This window comes from Bactrocera neohumeralis, chromosome 4 (assembly GCF_024586455.1).
Source record: "Bactrocera neohumeralis isolate Rockhampton chromosome 4, APGP_CSIRO_Bneo_wtdbg2-racon-allhic-juicebox.fasta_v2, whole genome shotgun sequence".
In the NCBI taxonomy this organism is placed as follows: Eukaryota; Metazoa; Arthropoda; class Insecta; order Diptera; family Tephritidae; genus Bactrocera; species Bactrocera neohumeralis.
In genome coordinates this window covers 8,987,488-9,008,453 of record NC_065921.1, presented here as the reverse complement: position 1 = coordinate 9,008,453, position 20,966 = coordinate 8,987,488, and the positions used below count along the sequence as shown (strand labels likewise).

At 35.7% G+C, this 20,966-nt stretch overlaps 1 protein-coding gene across 3 annotated transcripts in view; it reads left to right on the top strand.

The window, feature by feature from the left end:
* Window positions 1–20,966, top strand: part of LOC126756880 (protein FAM13A) — a 101,740-nt gene that overhangs the window by 26,341 nt on the left and 54,433 nt on the right. Inside the window, exons 1-2 of one of the 3 annotated variants that reach the window (XM_050470370.1) lie at window positions 569–1,189; window positions 15,700–16,162. The gene's annotated coding sequence lies outside the window, so the exon portion shown is untranslated. Of the gene's footprint in view, window positions 1–568; window positions 1,190–15,699; window positions 16,163–19,095; window positions 19,329–20,966 lie in introns of those variants that run through there. The other 2 variants (XM_050470369.1, XM_050470371.1) reach the window with 2 other exon arrangements.

Genomic DNA, 20,966 nt, shown 5'->3' with positions numbered 1-20,966 from the left:
TCAGTGCGTATGCGGCTGCATAACACTTGCATACACAAATGTTACTCATACGTCCTGTGGCCTTAAGAGCAGTAGTTCAGAACCTTTACGTTGACATTAAATATATTAATGTTAAATTATGCCACAAATGACGCTTTAACTTTTGCCACAATATTTTACGGTAATATACACACATACGTAATATGTGTATTAAACCTATATAAGTACATACATTTGTTTGAACTGTGCTCTTCCTCCCACTCACTCACCTTCATAAACTACAATTGTAGCTGCATTCACACCTTCAAACGCATAGTCATTCTCATTCTCTTTCGGTCCGTTTTGTGCTCACGCTCTCTTTTCATACACTTGGCTCAGTATCCTGACCTAACCTTCTAGCGCTGCATTTTAGCCAGAAAATTACGTCGCAATTTCACGAAATGCATATAGAGATGGAGAACCGAAAGCCGTCTTCGTTTCCTGTCCAAGTGAATTTCGCCTTTCTGCTGACTTTTTAAAATCGGCTGTTGTCCTTGCGTAGCAGTCAGTTCACAGGCAACGTTTCGAGTGTAAAGTACAGCGGACCATAAGCTCGACTACTAGTTGGTGAGCAACTGAAAGCACGCAAAGGACTTAAAATATAAAAAAAAAAAACAAAATTCATTCATATCAGCAAAGCTTGGCTGCAGTTGTTGTAGTTGGCACTATAATCACAACAGCAACAACAACAACAGCTGCAAGAGCTTAAGCAGAGCAACAGACACTTCTCCAGTCATCTCCGTAGTTCTGAGCGCAAAAAAGAAATCAGACAAAAACAAAAATTACAACAACTACAATACAATAACAACAAGAGTGCACCACCGATTCACTGTGCCAAGTCATCTCAACCCTCAAGCGGCTGGTCGAGCGCCTTCACCGCCACAACCCCAGCCAACCTTCAGGCATCGGCTGCAACCACCACGAACAACAACAACAATAGCAGCAACAGCAGCTGCTGCAGCGCATTTCACAATCCGTTCTCAGTTGATGTTGGTCGCTTGTATGGCGCAGTTAGTGGCTATCCGACTCTTCCTCACTCTGACACAAACGCCGTCCGTCCGAGTGTCGGGCCAGTGCAAAGTGCGAAGTGCTTTCCAACGCTCGTCCAAGCACTTATTGAAGGCGCTAACGCTCTAATTTATTTGCGTTCTTGCGTGCGTGCGTTTTCTAGGTGAGTAGCACTTGAATTTGCAATTAAAATTGTGTGAAGAAACAAAAAAAAAGTCGTTGTACTTTAAGTTTGTTCGTGTAATTAGTGAATTTTCACCGAGCCACGCGTACTTGCGACTATATACGGATACGAGTATGGCTGTGTGACAGTACTTGAATGAAAATTTTAGTTTTCACATTTCGGCTTCTCTAAATTTTCGTTGAAATTTCATTAATGAGTGCAAGCGAAACGTGAGGGTTTAATATGAATAATTTTTGTTATTTTAAGTGCTTGAGTAGAAGCTGTGAGCTTGTAATATGGCTCATAAAATTCTGCGTGCGAGCATACTCTGTAGAGGCAATAAAATTTGTACATATATTTGCAGGGTTTAATAGTTTTTGCATTGTTTTGGGTTAAATACTGAATAGCTTTGGAAGAATAAAAGTATCAGCGAATATATAATATATTATTATTTCAATTCGTTTATTTTCTCAAACAATATTACTTATTTCGGTATGAATTTGATCAACTCAACAGATTTTGTGACGTCATTTTAGCGCAAGCTTAGCAAAATTAGTCGAATATGCAACGGATTTGCCGTTTTTATTCGAAATAAAATAAAACTTTATGTATTAAATCCTTGAACAGTGGATATGAAGTTTGTAACACCCAAAAAGAAACGTGAGAGACCTTATAAAGTATTTGTATATACGTATATGGGGTAGTCGAAAAAGTATTTTCATATTTCAACTTCAACATAGTTTTTTTATATTTATAATGAACTTTAATTAACCAAATATGTACCATTTTGGCCGACAATTTTTCCGCTAGAGACATTATTCCATCAGTATAAAACTTTTCTGGTTTCTCGGCGATAAAACGCGACAAGTAATTTTCAAAGGTTTCTCTTGAAGCCAACTTTACTCCATTAAGGGAGTTCTGCATTGACCGAAACAAATGGTAGTCCGATGATGCAAGATCAGGGCTATATGGTGGACGCATCAAAACTTCCTCGCCAAGCTCTCCCAGTTTTTGCCGAGTCATCAAAGATGTGTGTGGTCTAGCATTGTCCTGATGGAAGACGAAGCCATTTCTGTTGATCAGTTCTGGCCTTTTTTTCGATTGCTTGCTTCAATCTCATCAGTTGTTGACAGTAAAATGTAGAATCAATTGTTCGACCAGGCTGGAGCAGCTCATAGTGAATGATTCTTTTCCAATCCCACCAAACACTCAGTATAACCTTTCGAGGCGTCAATCATGGCTTTGCGACCATTTGTTGAGCTTCAAAACCATTTGATGATGAATGTTAAATTCCTTAGCGATGTCATAGCTATGTGGCAGTCCTGGTCAATCTTTTCCATAACTTCATTGACTTTTTCAACGATATGTTGACCAGAGCGAGGTGCATCTTTCCCATCGAAATTTCGGGAACCGAATCGAGCGAACCGTTATTGTGATACACGAACTGATACAGCATTCTGCATGTATTAAATCTCTGAACAGGGTATATCAAGTTTGTAACCCTCAAAAAAAAAAAAAACAAAAACGTTTGAGACGGGGCGAGTCAACTAAGCCATGCGCGTCTGACAGTATATGCTTGAATTAGTTCTTTATTTTTCAAAATATCGATCTGAAACTATGCACACGACCTTTTCACTCTAAGAAGCTGCTCATTTGTCCGAAGCACCGATATCGGCCGACTATTGCGTGCAGCTGCCATATAAACTGACCGACCAAACCAAGTTCTTGTATGGACAATTTTTTTGTTTCAAAAGTTATCTTTACGAAAATCGGTATAAAATTTTTTCCAAACATACGCTACAATCTCTGAATAAATAGTTCAGATTGGTTCACTGTAACATAGAGCTGTCTTGCGATTTGACCAATGAAAATCAAGTTTTTTTATGAGAAGCTTTTTTATTTAAGGAGATATCTTCATGAAATTTGATACACATTATCATCCAGACCAACACTACAATCTCCGAAGAAATTTCTCATATCGAGCTACTATAGCATATAGCTGTCATACAAACTAGTCGGTCGAAATTGAGTCTTTGTACGAAAATTTTTTTATTTAAAGCAGTATCTTCACGAAATTTGGCATGGATTACTGCCTAAGACAGCACTACAATATCCGAACATATTTTGCAGATCGGACAACTATAGCATATAGCTGCCATATAAACTTATCGTTCAAAATTAAGATAGAGATATTTTTATACCCGTTAGTGCTATAAGAAATGCACCTGTGAAGAGTATTCATCCAATATTGATTTATCACAAAATAACTACATTATTTTCAGTATGAAGAAATGAGTATGAAGGTGTATTCTAACAATTTTTTTTAAATGGATATTTTTATACCCGTTAATGCTATAAAAAATGCACAAGTGAAGAGTATTCATCCAATATTGATTTATCACAAAATAACTACATTATTTTCAGTATGAAGAAATGATTATGAAGGTGTATTCTAACAATTTTTTTTAAATGGATTTTAGTGCTAAAAAATGCAGTGAAGTACTTTATTTAACCAGGTTTATGAAAAGAAATTACATTAATTTCAGTATGAAATGATTTTTTCAAACTTAATACTAAATTTTATATTCAGCAAATTTTTTCCCTTCTCATTCCTATATATTCCTATGCTATTCCAAGCTCCTACTTATTCGCCTTCCTTATCCAATTCACAATCTTCACAATAGCAGCAAAGCATTTTACAAATATTTAAACGTGATAATGCCCCACCCACAGTGCATCGTGACTGCAGTGTATTTGCCATTTTATTGGAATACTTTCGGTCTTAAAAACACTTGAACAACTTCTAAGCTATTTATAAGTTCCTGTTCTTACGTGCTTCTATGCAGATTCTCGTTTTATCTGCACATTCTTCTATTTTTCTTCAACTATTTTTCTATTTTTCTTCAACTATTTTCACTTGTGAATTGCATTCAGTTCCCTTAATACCTTTAGCAGTTGAAATACCGCTGCTATTATTTATGCATTTGTCCCTTCTGTTGTACTCGTACTTCTCTTTATTCTATTTCGGTTTTACCGCACTCTCGTTCAAGGTTTTCGCACAGGTGACAAATGTATTAATTCAAACAAGTGCACTTGCCTTGCACCGACATGCCCACAAATGCATTCAGTTATGAATATGTATGTAATAAAAATAGTCTTCGCTTTGATCTTTGTAAAATTCCTAAGAATATGCGCATAAATTCATACAATGGAAAATCATTCACAATACAATGTAAATAAATACTTAAAGGGGTAATGAGTGTGCTAATAAATCGCAAATGCTACACTCAAAGAAATAGAAAATATTTTTGTGAAATTTATTTATATTTGCTTTTGGCCAACTAAGCCAGCGATGTTGAATTCATAAAATTAAAATATTGCAAATGGAATTTTTTTGGTAATTCTGGTAGCGCTACACTTGCTTCTGGTATAAACAATAATGTTCACCCGGTCGTATGAGTAACCCATTTATTCATATGTACATATGTATGTATGTATGTAATATTTTTTTAATTGTTATGTATTTGTCGGTGGTAACCCTGATTATCCATTCACTTTGCATTATACAAAAGCTAATTTTCCGATTTCGAAGTTTTTTCCATAATTTTTTTTTAATTTTACAATATATGGCAACACTATTCAAATATATTTCTATAACATTTTTGTTTTGTAAATATAAACCATTTTAAACTATTTGCATATAGTTTTACTTAAAATATTTTAAATTTTGTTAATATTTTCACCGGGGTGGCAACTCTTTTCAACAGATTTTCGTTGTAGTTAACTTTCTGAATCACTACTCGTTCACAAAAAGGATTGTTATTAAAAAAAATATATACACATATCATTATTCTTTTCTCCAGTAATTTTTTTTTCCAAATATATGGCAACACTAATCAAAAATATTTCTATAACAATGTTTTTTGCAAATATGTTCTATTTTGCGCTATTAGCAAATAAATTTACTAATATATTTTAAATTTTTCCACTAGGGTGGCAACTCTCCTCAAAAAATGCTCGCTATAGTTAACTTTTTTAATCGCTACTCGTTAAGAAAAATAATTGTTATGTAGAAATTATAAACAACTAAAATTTTTCTTTTCTCCAGTAAATTATTTTTCGAACTACACGGTAACACTACTCAAAAATATTTCTATAACAATATTTTTTTGCAAATATATTCCATTGTGCACTATTAACATATAAGTTTAATAAAATATTTAAAATTTTGTTACTTTTTCACTAAGGTGGCAACTCTGAATTTAGCAAATATTCGCTGTTGTTAACTTTATTAATCGCTGTTCGGAAACAAAAAGCCTTGTTATATAGCAAATACATATATACAAACCAAATTTTTATTATTGTTTTTCAGTACAAACATTATTTTCCCATAGAAATTGTAAGTTTGAAAATATACGGCAACGCTACTGAAAAAAATTATGCAACAATATTTTATGCAAATATAATTCACTATACACCATTAGCATATAGGTATAATACAATAATTACTATTTTGATAACTTTTTCATCAATGTGGCAACTCTGTGCAGAAAATTATTTCTGTATTTAGATAAATAATGAGGTTAAAATAATACTAAAACGTTAAAAGTTGCTTAAAAATGTCTCCAACCTTGCTTCATAAATAAATACATTGTGTGAAATATTGGGTAGTCGAAAAAGTCGTTTCGTATTTTGTCAATAGATGTTGTTGCAGTCGTACATCTCCAGTGCTACATTGTGTCATACCATATAGTATTGGAAAGGTAAGATTTTAAGCTACATTTAACCAAAAAAACATAAATTCGGGAAAGTTGAAAAAATGGAAATGAATGAAAAATGGTAAAAAGTGGTCGACCAAAGTGGTACATATTTCAACTGTTATTCACAGTTACTAACGGTACTGCAAGCGTCCCTTGTATGGTCATATATGCACACCTTACAATGCAATAAAGACCTATACAATACACCGTAGCCTGCGCTCATTTCGCTGACGCCCTTAAGCGGGTTTTCGCACAGATTAAACGAGAAAAAGGGCAGCAACTACAATTTATGGAGAAGCGAAGGCATTTCTGTTTAATTTACTGAATTTTTGTACTATTTTTTTATATCATTCGTATGAATTTGTGTCAGTGTCATATGACGGTACTTTTGCGGACTATGACAAACCATTAAAAGGACGAAGAATTCAATCAGCGACGCTGTTTCTTGCCTGTGGTTATACGATAGTGTCTACTTAAGTGCAGTTTGTGTTATTGTTCTCGGAACAAAAAAGTAAAAAAAAGAGACATGAAAAGAACGTAGCAAAAAGACAAGCCTTAGTTTGAACATGCCGTCAAATACCGTTGTCTGCGCACATATTTATAGCTCATACTTATAAGTCGAGTGTCTGTAAATCGATAGTTATGATAAGCCATGACCGAGCGGAGCAGTCAAGTTGCAACCACTGGGTAATAACTGATGTGCTAGTCAATTGGGACAGAGCTCTGTCGCATGTGATGAGCTTACTCAGCATATGTTACCTAATAAACATACATACATACATGTTCATTCATGGAACAATTGTGATATTTGTGTGTTTTTGTTTTTTTTAAATATACGCCTACTTTTTTCGGTAAACTCGAGTTTATTGTTTGGTTTTTGTTTAGCATTAAACACTTTTCGAAATTGCTGAGTTTATCACGTAAAAACTCGTGTTTATTGATTAAAATATTGTTTGCAATGAAACTAGTTAGATGAATATGAAGTATACATTATACTGTAAACTCGAGTATTTTTATATTTTTCGTGTTTATCATTAAACACTTCTTACAAATGCTGAGTTTAACATGCTCTAATTCCTTTGTTGCTCATTATGGTATTTAACATTAAAAACATCTAATGATTGCAGCGTCTGCATTACAATAAAAACGCGAGTTTAGCATTATACACTCCTCATAAATGCAGAGTTAAACTCTTATTTGTTGGTATTATGGTGTTTAACAATAAACTCTTCAAACGAGTGTGAAATGTACATTATTGTATAAATTCTAGTTTATTAATTTTTCACACAAAATACTATTCCTGTGTCTATTTCACTATTCAAAAGTAAACGCAATAGCGCAATAAACTCGAGTTTAGTATAAAGTGTATAAAGCTAAACTCGAGTTTTGCATAAATTATATTAAGTCGAACTCGAATTTATTGGCAACTTTTGGTTTCATAAAATTAGCATTCCACAAAAAACTCGAGTTTATTGGTCATCATTTGAGTGTTTAACATTAAACACTACTCGTAAACACCAATATTGTCTTGTCTTTAAAATAGAAACACTACTCTTAAATACCGAGTGAGTGTTCCACGGTAAACTCGAGTTTATGCGTAGTTTTGGTGTTTAATGTTCAACACAACTCATATCAATAAAGTTTGTTGTAAAAAAATAAACACTATTTATTAATGCTCAGTTATCGTTCCACAATAAACTTGAGTTTATTGGTAACTTCAGAGTTTAACATTAAACACTACTCATAAGCACCAAGTTTGTCTTCAAAAAGTAAACATTAACCATAAATTCTGAGTTAGCGTTTCACAATAAACTCGAGTTTATTGGCAATTTTAGTGTTTAACATTAAACACTACTCATAAACACCAAGTTTGTTATCACAAAATAAACACTACTCATAAATGCTGAGATAGTGTTTCACAATAAACTCGAGTTTATTGATCATCATTTTAGTGTTTAACATTAAAAATTACTCATGTCAACAAAGTTGGTCGTCAAAAAAATAAATTTGTGAAAATAATCATCAAATACATTTTTAGTTTTCTTTAGCATTTTCTAGAACAATTTTCTAAGATCATGTGCTAATCGGCTCATCATTACATAACATCATTTATTTTGACGCTTGCTCAGTCTAGTAGACTGACCACCTGATGCGTCCCAGAATAAATATTCTAATAGATTTTTCACACGTCGCGACGTAACCTTGAGACACCCGCCGTCACTTGTTATTAGGAAAAGTACTGAACACAAGAATGCGGTGCATTTAATATCACTTTTGAGAGCTTTAAATATGTTTTTTTAGTTTCTTCACATGCAACTGTCATATAACAGTTTATTATTAAAATTTATGGCAGACATGATTTTATTGCGTTGCATTGCTCAAGACGCGCAGTTCTCATTTAGCATATAACTGTAAATGTGTATGCAGTTGGTTGTGCTGCGGTCGTACTTCTGCACTTGCTATGCCCATATTTCCATTGCTCTACAAATCAGTGCAATAATTTCATTTATACTCGCTCACCAGCTCACCAACTCGCCATATGCTGCCAATGAATTAGTCAAGTGAAAGCTGACTGAAAGCATTGGCGCGTCACACATAGCTATGGTGGTGGTTGGCAATTCCTAGCGTGCAGTGTGTCAGTGTGGTTGACGGCAACCGAATCCTTTCTCGACATTGCACTGCTGATCTAGAGAGGAAATCAAGCGTCAATTTCATAGCGTAGCGCTTTGTTGTTGCTTGGCGCTTGGGATGGCTGAGTCAGTTGGCACTTCAGACTTGGTGCAGCTTTATAAGCGAATATTTATAGTTATGCATGTGCTGCCATTTATACATTCATGTATAATAAGTATGTGTGTATGTATGTGTATTTGCGCTAAAGTAGTTTCATACGCTCTGTCAACACTCGCTTGGCAGCTGCAACAGTTGTTTTTGACACAGAAATTTTCTTCACTGCCACACAAATGTACGCCATTGTTGTTGGCCATTGTCAGTATTTATGCGCACAAATGTCGTTATCAGCCATGCAACCATGTATGAAAGAGTTGGCAGAATTGTTTTAAATAATCTTTAAAGCAATAATCATAGATAATTAATAACGATCATAACTTGATCTTATGTGAAACTCCATAGGCCTGTAGCACTTCACAAAACTTGAATAATTAACTATGCCATATAAAAAACCTTAAATATAGTTATGAGTTTCGACGAATCTGTATCAAATACTCCCTACAAGTTATAGCGTTGCCTTTATGACTTCATGAGAGCTTAGCTTCGATGGCTGATCCTTAAGATGGAGTTCGCACTACAACTACTATGATCAGCTCTTTGTGAAGTCATAAAACGTATAACTCCTATATCCGATCTTATAAATCGACAAAGCGCCTTGAGGACAATACCAATTTGCTTAGACGTTTAATTTATATTACCAAACGGCTTTGTGGAATATCTAAAAGTGAGAAAGAGTCACCAAGTATTTAAGCCTTGATCTCGCAAACGCGGCACAATAAAGAAGAAAGTGTTGGAATGTCTCCAGCTCGTCTTCTTAAACACAGCTTCTACAGTTAGCATTCTTTAAAGTTCTTAACCTTACAGCGTAGGCGTCGATAGTACCGCCACAACTAGGGAGATGCCTTACCGAGGAGTCAGAGCTTACTGAATCTTGTGTGATCGACCTTAGGCTAAAGTATATTGCGACAGCGCAAGAACCGATGGAAGCGAAGCACCAATCCGGTCTTATTTTGGTGCCTTTCCCTGCCAGCTCGTCAGCTTTGCACTTACTTGCGATTCCGCTGCGGCAATGCTCATGTCAGTATATCGATGTCATTCGGAACGAGGTTAGACATTCTTTAACCAGCCTTGAATGCACGGTTAGTGAGTCAAAGAGGCACTAAAACGGATTCCATTTCGATATCTATCAAATTATTATTTCAACAACTATCAGGTTCCCCTCTTTGGATTTTGAAAAGACCTTGGCCTTGGTTGGGGCTTACAGATTTCTCTAAGGACGTCAATAAATTAATCACTCTGCATTGAATTGCTGCTGGCTTATGCTGATGATATTGATATCATTGGCCTCAACAACCGCGCCGTTAGTTCTACTTTCTCCAGACTTGGTAAAAACCGAAGCAAATGGGTCTGGTAGTGAACGAGGGCAAAACGAAATATCTCTTCCCATGTCACTGTTGACAATCATAACTTCGAAGTCGTAAATAATTTTGTTTATCTTAGAACCAGCATTAGCGCCTACAACGAAGTCAGCCTCGAAATCCAACGCAGAAAAATACTAACTCTAATATACTCTAACTGGTGCTACTTCGACCTGAGCAGGCAATTAAGAAGTAAAGTCCTCATCCTCGTTCTGCTATATGGTGCTGAGGCATGGACGATGACAACATTGATAACGAGCGAGATAAGCATTCTAAGATTTACGACGACATTGATAACCTAATTCAGCGAATTGACATAATTCAGCGAAATGAGTCAGCATCTCTGAGAGTATTCGAAGCAGAACCAGCCGGTGGAAGCAGAGGAAGTTGAAGACCTCCACTCCATTGGAAAGACCAGGGGGAGAAGGACCTGAATACACTTGGAATCTCCAATTGGCGCAAAACAGCGAAAAGGAAGAACGTCTCGAAGATATGGAACATAATCCGCCAAAATAACTTTATTTTATTGTTTGACCCTGTAGTAAAATATATGATTTTTTCTATAATAGCAATAGTGACCGTAGATTTTCTTGCCAATGAAGCACTTCGCCCAAGGACATTGGTTTCTTTGTTTATGCAACGTTCGAAGTCAACTTTTCTTCCACTGAACTCCCTCTCAAAGCAACGCTGATGTTAAATGTTTAAAATATATCGCACTCAATCCCGAAATATATTTCAATATTATAGTTCAAATCCGATTCAATTATGTGTTATCCTTCGACCAAACCATCTTACCATCCAATGCCATTTCGAAAACTGATGCGTTCACCCTTTAATCCGACAAATATTTCGCTAAATTCATCTAATCCCGAGTTACTTCTAGAAACCCTTCTATTATATGTTATGCTCCGAGAGACCATTTAGCCAAAACAGCCCCATTATTCTCGATCATTTCGCACATAATTTCTTACAAATCCTTTTATATACCTGATACATACAAAGCTATGCACCGAGGCAAGTAAATAAAAGGGAAAAGTTAAAAGTTACTCGGTTCACACACCGTCAGTGTGCCAATTCTCGGTTCACCCAAACCAACACAATTACATAAATACAAAATGTACCGATGTAGGTATGTACATAGCGCCCGGCTCTTGAAAATAGTGCAAAATTGATGCCAATTGACATTAATTATGAGGAACTGAGTGAGCCGAGTTAATAAACGTTCGCCAGTTGTGTAACCGAGTAAACGACAGCTGAGCTGGACATTGCCCATCAAGTGTTTCCAAATGTAGGTGCGCCTGTGTGTGGTGTGTTCATGGTATAGGCGGCTCTATGATTGACTTGTATTTCAAGCACCTTTATTGCCGGCATTTCGCTTCATATTGCTCAATTGCGTATTTATTTTGCTTTGATTTTCCCCCGTCCACACGCTCTCCTCGTGCAGTTGTTTGCTCAGCGTTGGTATCCAGTTTCTTCGCTGCCATGCTGCAAGTTGAACTCACGTGCCTGTTACACATTAGGTTGAATATACTTTGCTCCGGGTATATTTATAGTATATACGGAGCTTTGTTACACATTTTTATTGTGTTTTAATTGTGTAGTTGTTTTCCTTTTATGGCTTGATGAATATGTAAGCAATAAATAAATAAAATATCACTTTGAACAACTGCTTTGTCGGTAAGACGATATCTCAGAACAGACCCCAACTAATGGATACTCTTTAATTATTTAGAACTAGTATGAGTCTCCATATATTACTTTAACAGTGAAATTTGCTTAATTAAACTTAAACAGAAAATATTTGATAATTTAAAGATAAGTTGGTCGAAGTGAATAAACTGAGTAGCTATACTTAAGAAGCCTCTAAGTCAAAAACGATTTGCAACTTCGATGTAAAATTTTAGTATGTTATTTTTAAATGTTTAACGTATTGAAATATGAGAAAATCGATTTCTTTAATTTCACACTAAGTATGCCCCATAAATTCTATTTTTTGTCGATGTAGAAATCTATTTCATAAAATTTGTTCTGCTGCCTTAACTTCTTACACATGACTTTTTCCGGCGATAAATTGCCATGCATTTATTTTTAAGCCATTTCTGGCTAAGCGAATGGGAACGACAGACGTACATTTTCATATATCTACTTATCCCAACAACATTAAATACATATGTATTAATATATCGCATAAATTCAAGTGACTTTACAATTGAAATATTATTAACTTGAATGCGAAATCAATTCGCATTATTTTCATTTGTTTGGTCTCGTGCGCTTCTCGAATGTTCTCGTCTGTTATACAAACAAATATAAAAGCTTGAACTTTGAAATTAAACAAAATAAAGTTTAACGTGAGGGGTGGTGTTTATATGATTCGATTGTTTATATATATTAGGTTGTCAAAAAAGTCTTGCGGTATTTGCGCTAGTTGGCGCTGAAAGCGCGTAGTTCTAGTTTTATTCGTCGCATCGGGTCATGCTATACCTTTTTGGAAAGCTCATTTCACGCGCTAACATGTGTTTAATTGATTGTCGTTTCTTTTAAGTCGTTCGTGAGTTATAGCGTCGCAAACATGAGGAAAATAAAGAGAAAATACGGCATATTTTACAGTACTACTGCGATAAAGGCAAAAATGCATCTCAAGCCGCCAATAAAATGTGTGCAGTTTATGTACCCGATACAGTTTCCATTTCCACCGCACAACGATGGTTTCAACGTTTTCGTTCTGGTGTAGAGGTGGTCGAAGATGCGCCACGCAACGGAAGGCCTATCGTCGAAATTTGCGATAAAATCGCTGAATTGGTCGAAAGAGACCGGCATAATAGCAGCCGTAGCATCGGTCAAGAGCTGGGCATGATGACTCAAAAATTCATTTCAATTTCAATAAAAAAAAATTCAATAAAAATACCGCAAGACTTTTTTGACAACCCATTGTACTTATACATTGAGTCATAAATATAGATTGAATTATCAATTTTTTCAATAATAAAAAATAAAATAAAAATATGGAATAAACAGTTTTTGTTCAAATTTTGTACTTCTAACCAAATTTTGTGTGCTGAATCGTTGCCAATATTGGAAAAGGCTTGCAGTGATTCAGTAGTCAAAGGCAGTCGAGAGATCGTCGAAGACATGCCTCGTTCTGTAGAGATCTTCGAACTGATAAAAATATTAAAAAAGGATATGGCTTGAAAATCGTTTGGCAAGTTAGGCAAGTGTTAGAGAGATGGTAAGAAAGCTCGACATCTCACGCTAGTCTGTTCGAATGAACAGGTCTCTTTGGTCATGCTTGATCATACGATTTCCGATCCCATATTCATGGAGAGCATTAGCACTGCTGATGAGATATGGGTTAATAAGTTTGACTGTTTGTATGTGAACAATCATCGGAATGAAGGAAAAAAACAAGCCGAAACTAAAGAACTACGCCAAAACCGCTCAAAAATCAAGATGAACATCATTGTTTTTTCGATATTCGCAGTTTGGTGTATCATGAATTTGTTCCGGGGGGACAGACGGTCGATAGGCAGTCCTCTTTGGCCGTATTGAGACGTTTTCGTGAGAACATCCGTCGAAAACGGCCGGAATTGTGGAAGAACAATTCATGGATTTTACACGATGATAATTCACCGTCGCATGGAGCCACGATTTTGATCGAATTTAAAGCCGAAAACGCAATGAATACCATTAATCAACCACTGTATTCACCAGATTTGGCTCCGTGTGAATTTTTCTTGTTTTCCAAACTGAAATTACCGCTCCACGGAGCCCGTTTTCAGGCGTTCGAAGAGATAAAACAATATTCGCTAAAGAAGTTGAAGGCCATCCCAAAAAGTGCTTAAGAAAAGTGCTTCGAGGACAGAAAAAATCGTTGGCATAAGTATAGTATATTACATCTGGTGTGGATTACTTTGAAGGCGAGACAATAAATATAATAAATTGATGAATAATTAAATATTTTGCGTTTTATTTACAATTTCCGTTTACTTTTTTGTCACAATGTTTATATAAATGATCAGGATGACGAGAAAAGTTGAAATCCGGGTAACTGTCTGCCTGTCCGCCTGTTTAAACTCCACTTAATTCTTTCACTTTCCTGTGTACAAATCATGAAGCAATCAATATAACGGGATAAAACTTTGCACGAATAATTTTTTCGAAGTACGCCAACTTATGACCAAAAATTATATAAATGGAACCAAAATTGTTCAAGCCTCTAGGTAGAAATTATGTGGACCGCAGAGGCTATCGCTGACTTTTTACCGAAAATATTGGACAATGTGTCAGATTTATAATTTAAATTCGGAGACAATCCTTTCCTGATAGCGGTATATCTGTCTGCTACAAATGGGTTGAATCGGCTCTATACTTCCCTTGGCCCCATATACCTAATATAAAGATTTTCGAACTTCCAAGGACTTTATATCGTATATATCGGTTAATATGTGAGTTATCTTAATTAAATTATGAGAGCGTGTTTTACTAACAATGGTGCATTCTTGTGCTTAGAATGAATAAAATCGCCCTAGACCTTATAATAATGGGTTGTCAAAAAAGTCTTGCGGTATTTTTATTGATTTTTTTTTTATTGAAATTGAAATGAATTTTTGATGACTCATGCCCAGCTCTTGACCGATGCTACGGCTGCTACTATGCCGGTCTCTTTCGACCAATTCAGCGATTTTATCGCAATTTTCGACGACAGGCCTTCCGGAGCGTGGCGCATCTTCGACCACCTCTACACCAGAACTAAAACGTTGAAACCATCGTTGTGCGGTGGAAATGGAAACTATATCGGGTCCATAAACTGCACAAATTTTATTGGCGGCTTGAGATGCATTTTTGCCTTTATCGTAGTAGTACTGTAAAATATGCCGTATTTTCTCTTTATTTTGCTCCATGTTTGCGACGCTATAACTCACGAACGACTTAAAAGAAACGACAATCAATGACAATTAAACACGTGTTAGCGCGGGAAATGAGCTTTCCAAAAAGGTATAGCATGACCCGATGCGACAAATAAAACTAGAACTACGCGCTTTCAACAAACTAGCGAAAATACCGCAAGACTTTTTTGACAACCTAATATAATCCACATAAAACTATATATAACTAACATGTTTATGTACCTGGAAGTATTACCTGGGCTTTAATGCTTGCAAGTTGCAAGAACGATAAGATTTGGTTATACCCGAACTTAGCTCTTGCTTACTTGTTATAGTTTTTTATAGGAGCTATTGAAATTCCTTTGCTTTCCATATAAATAGACGCCCATATTACATACGTATAAGCGCACTATATTTTACGCGAATCTGAAATATGATATTGTCGTATAAATAAATTGCTAGCAATTGACACTGACAAGTGCACAAATAAAGATGGTTTTATTAACTCGCGTAAAGTGGAATTGTTCTGGCGATACGCTTTGTATATTTTGTATAAATATATGTTTGTACATACGTATTCACAAATACCGAAGAATAATAAAAAATAAATATTATATCGAAGTCTGATTTGTTTACCTTATTTGTTATATAATTATTGGAATTGCTTGAAATTTCCGAAACAATAAATTTTATTTTCCTTATTTATTATTTTATTGCAGCTACGTGTAGAAGAAAATATAGCGAGGCGACATCAAAAAAAGCTGTAAACTCATAAAAATTGTGAAATCACAACAAAAAGTAAAAACGAACGAAAATCGCCGATAAAGCAAATTTTTAGTGAAATCAACAATTAAACGATTAAGCAGGAAAACGAAAAAACATAAAAATTGTTTCTGCGATTTATTACAAAAAAAAAAAACGAAAATAAATAAAAGTCACCAGTATACTCAACTACAACGCGAGTATTTCGGTTATCGCAAATTCGCTGCGTCAGCTAGCCGGCAATTCGCGTATTTCTCATGCAAGTTTCGCATTGCATTTCGGCCCTGCAACACACCCATCAAACGGACCAATCAGCTTTGCCAATAGCTTGTGGCATAACGGTGTAAGAGCAGCATAAAACAACGCGAGCGCAAGTGAGAGTTAGAGAGCACATGTGTCAGAGCAAAAGCTATCAACGTGGTAAGTAACGAAATTGACTTCGACACTATAACCCCGTTCATAGAACATTCTAGAAATTTGCGGCACAATTTAAAAAAAATATGTATGTATGCACATAACATAGCCATACAAAAAGCAACAAACGGCCTTGCAACATAACGGTACCACGCATAAAGTTGCTCAGCAAAGCACGCGCAAAGCCACTGAGAGCACTGCTGACACAAGTGAGCATAAAAGAGCGCTTACTTTCGCATATTAAATATGCTTGCTGAAAGGGAGTGTGCTCATGTCGAGGAGGTGGTTATGTTGTTGCTCACACCCATTTACAAACATACATAGATTGTAGTTATTTGTGGTGATTTTGTTGTTGCACAGCTTGTACATTCATAACTTCACTGAAGTGGCGAGATCCCTACAACAACTCATTCATAGCATAACTATGTTTGTATAAACTATGTGGCACTCAAGCGTATCTATGTCTGTTTGAATTTATTTGGAAATTTTCCATTGCTTTTTCGAGGGAGTGGTGTGAGCGTGGAGAGCATGGCACGCTTACTCATCGCTTTACGCGCGCTAAAACAAAAAGAAAACATATAAGCAGCATAAACTCCAATAGTAACTGCATTATTGTTCGGTGTTGCCACATCAAATCCCTGTGTATACTGGCCTACTTTTATTTGGTTCCTCAGTTTTTGAGATATTGGTCTGAAGTTTTGCAAACGTCCTTTTCTTTGCAAGAAGCTGCTCATTTGTCGGAATCGCCGATATCGGACCACTATATGACCGACCAAAATCAAAATTTAATATTGAAAACTTTTATTTGACGAGTTATCTTCATGAAATTTGGCATAGATTATTATCTGAGACAACGGTATAAACTCTGAAGAAATTGTTCAGATCGGACCACTACAGCATATAGCTACCATACAAACTGACTGATTAAGATTAATGAAGGGTTTTCAATAAGAGCGCTCGATGCCATTATGTACATATGTAAGTCCAGACGCTGAACCCAATTGTCCACAGTTTTTAAGCATAAATCGGTCTGTACTGCTGCAATTTCATAATCGATATTCGTAAGAAGTTCATCAATCGTCGCTGGCTTGTTGGCATTGCGACGCCATCCTGTTGGAACCTTATATTGTCCAAATCGGTTATTATTGAGCGGTAAAAGTACAGCCTTATGACCCCGCCGGCCCATAAACCGCACCAAACCGTAATCTTTTCGGGATGCAATGGTGCCTCATGACGTACGTGTGGATTGCTGCCTGATCAATAAGACATTTTTGCTTATTGACGAAGCCATTTAGCCAGTCGTTTCAAGATGAAAGTTCGGATCATTTTCAAGTTGTTACTCAGCCCCATTCACGAATATACGACGATTCTGGTGGTCAAGATGCTTCAATTCTTGCGTCAATTTGGTCTTATAAGGATGTAGGCCGAGTTCTTTTCGCAAAGTTCACCACAACAACGTCACAGAGATGCCCAACGCTTGAGAAACTGATTTGGGTCTTCCTCAATTGATGCGCTAGCGACAGCAATATTCTCGACACTACGGGCACTTCTTTGTTTCATTGGCACTTCTTTGTTTCACTGGCACGGGAACATTTTGTATTGTGCCTGTGGATTCAAATTTTTCCACTAGACCATCAATTGTTGATCTGACAGGACGATTATGACGACCATAAATTGGACGTAGCGCTCTTAAAGTTGAGGCCACTGACTCCGAATTTCGGTAGTAAATTTTAATAATTTCGACTCGTTGGATCGTATATCTTTCCATGATGAAATGGCAAACCTTACCGAAGAGAAATGTCAAAAGAGCGGGGGAAAATATGGCGTTGTTTTTGTCCCTATCGTTCTACTTTTGTAGCGTCTCTATTGGAAATATAATTATAAGAGGAAGAAAGCTCTAGGAATAACCTTTAAAGTTTCACTAGAAATCTCTAAAGTCGCGGAAGAATGGATGTAATAAGTTCTTTAACCTCGAAAACTACACTTAGAAAGAGTTGATGGTGATGGTTCATAAGTCATTATATATTTTCATCTTATAAATATTATTATATGGATATTATTAGATCGTATAAATCCGCGTTGGACAAAGTTTGCATGAATTAGTGGACTACAATGTTATCGATTCTATATATACCCGAACTAATCGAAAATCTATCTCTAATCCACTCTGCAAGCCAACAAATCACTGGTGAATTCCTAAAGAGCCCTACTATAGATTTCTGTAAAAGTTTCCTTTAGCTTCTTAAGGCCGAATTGATCAATCTAAATGAAACTCAGAGAGTTCTACGGTGTGTATGTGTTTGCTTTCATAGTAATTCTATCAATGTATTGGAGTTTCGGTAGTTGTGATTTACTGAGCATTATACGAAGAAATAGTGATTCTTAAAAAATCGAAAGATTATTAATAAATTTTGAAATAAAAGGCGATTCTATTTTAATATAGCGCTATCAAGTTGTCAAAGGGTTAACACTCAAATCTTTAGAAGGCATAATAGGTGGGATCATAAATTGGACCTTAAAATCCAGAGTCAAAAAATCGCCCTTCTTTTTGGACTTTCATCAATACGGCAACAATGTGACATGGTGCACATGTCGCTGAAAATCACGAACCACCAACGAATACGAGTAGTAGAGCGCAAAATGGCAACGTGCAAAACGTGAGAGAAACGTGAATAAACAACCTAGAGTAGTAGTGCTACGCCAACAGCCGGCTGTGCAGTCAAGCGACCCCACAGGGCAATAGTACAGCATTTACATGCTGCCGTCATCATCGCCCAACAAGCCGAGTGCCATAGCCACCTCTTCTTACAACAAATTTGCTTGTTGATGAGACTTTGGTCTCTGCGCTGCTTGGTTGATTGGCTGGCGCGCTCCCACTGTTGCCGCTCGCTTTGCTTTCGATTACTCGTGTCAGCGGCAGATAGAAATTGCGTCTTTCGCATGACACAACGTGAATCGGACGGCGACTACACGCGTGGTGTAACAAACAGTGCTCTAGTAGTGAATATAGCATATTTTCCAATTGTGTGTTCGTTTCTTTTTTCTGGTTTAACTAATTGAAGCAGAAAGCCGCAGTGCACACAAACACATATACATACGTACACTCACACACATATCAACTAACGTGTGCATTGCGACATACATACATACATGTGGCCAACTTGTGCTCGCGGTAAGTGTGCGGGGGGCGTAGAAGAGATAATAAGTGTAACCAGTGCTTTGGTGTGCTGAAAGGCGTGGGTGGGGGCCGCTGCTAATTTTAGTGTAACAATTTTAGTTTTAGTAATATATTTATAAATGAAAGTGTTGGCAAAAACTTGCAACTTGCAACTGGCGGCTAGAAATGCTTTGTGAAACGCGAAAAGACAGCGTGCAAAGTTTGCGGCGAATAAAGTGTGCTTAATCTCTCATTGGACACAGCGCGGTATATTGATTTTTGACTATAGTGAGAGGATGTGAAAAATTATTTTTGTTAATCTTGTTGCAAATTTTAAGAATCTTGTGTGATGTAGTTTAATGAAATTTATTGAAGAACATTTTCGAATTTTTTTTAATGAGAAGTTGAAGCTAATAATTATTTTTTTTTCGTGTGAGTAACCAAAAAATTGCAACTGGCCTTATGTTGTAATATGTTCTAGAGAGACAAAAAAAATTAAAATCAATTATGAGCGCCTTTAATCTGCCCTTTTCATTAAAAATTGTAATTTTTTCTAACTTAATCTTTGAAAAATACTCCAGAATACATTTTCTGTGAAAATATGTCTCTGATTCGCACTTCTCGAACTGTGAAACCACCCAAAAAGACTTCATTGGTGATAAAAATATTTTATTTTCAGTTTTTATAATCTTCAGCCGCAATCGCTAGCTTCTTCGATACCCAAATAGACTGTCAAAAGATTTATTTACAAAAATGTTAATAAATAGCTAAATTAAAGATTGCGGTTGAAGAATTGAAAAACTGAATTTACGTATATGAAAAAAAGATTAAAATGTTTATATGCAAAAAATAATTTTACTTGACCGATATGTGAGTGTGAATCCAAACTTAAGTATTGTGTGGACAAAAAAAAAAATGATTCAGAACCTCATTCAAAACTTTGAGCAACTTTTTGCACTCAACTATTTTTGAGTTACTTAAGCTCTAATCTGAAATATGGTTTCAAAAATTCAAAAACCTTGGTTCCAAAAATTTTATGTAGATATGTAGGGATTGCCATCAAACTGCAGAGCTGATTACTGACAAAACCTTTCTTCAAATATCAAAAATTTATGTAGCGTTTAGAAAAATTATCTTAAAAATGTGTTTTTTTTTTAACAATCCAAAAGTGACTTTATTATTTGAAATCTTTTACTATTTCAAATTAAAAGTATATGTATATCGGCACCTAAAATGTGAAATAACGTAGAATAAATTTTCATAAGTTTACAGCCTAAGGAAAAACGATATAATAGAAACCACTCATTTGAAACAAAATTGGAGTTTTGGTTATAAAATGGTTATAAATTGGTTATTTAATGGCTATATATTGGTTATATAATATTTATATATTGGTTATATAATGGTTATATAATAGTTATATATTGGTTATATCTGCCAGCTCGAGGTTAAAATTTTAAGATGCATATTCATATATAATATGCAGTGGTAAATCGTGAGCAATAAAACACTCAATTTCGATGATACGTAGTTTATAAAATTTGTAGAGCAAGTGCTTGCCGGTTAAACTATAGTTATAGCTACTTATATAGTATAGAAAATAATTGTAATAAAATCAACTGAAACAATTTTAGAAAAAAAAATAGAAAACCC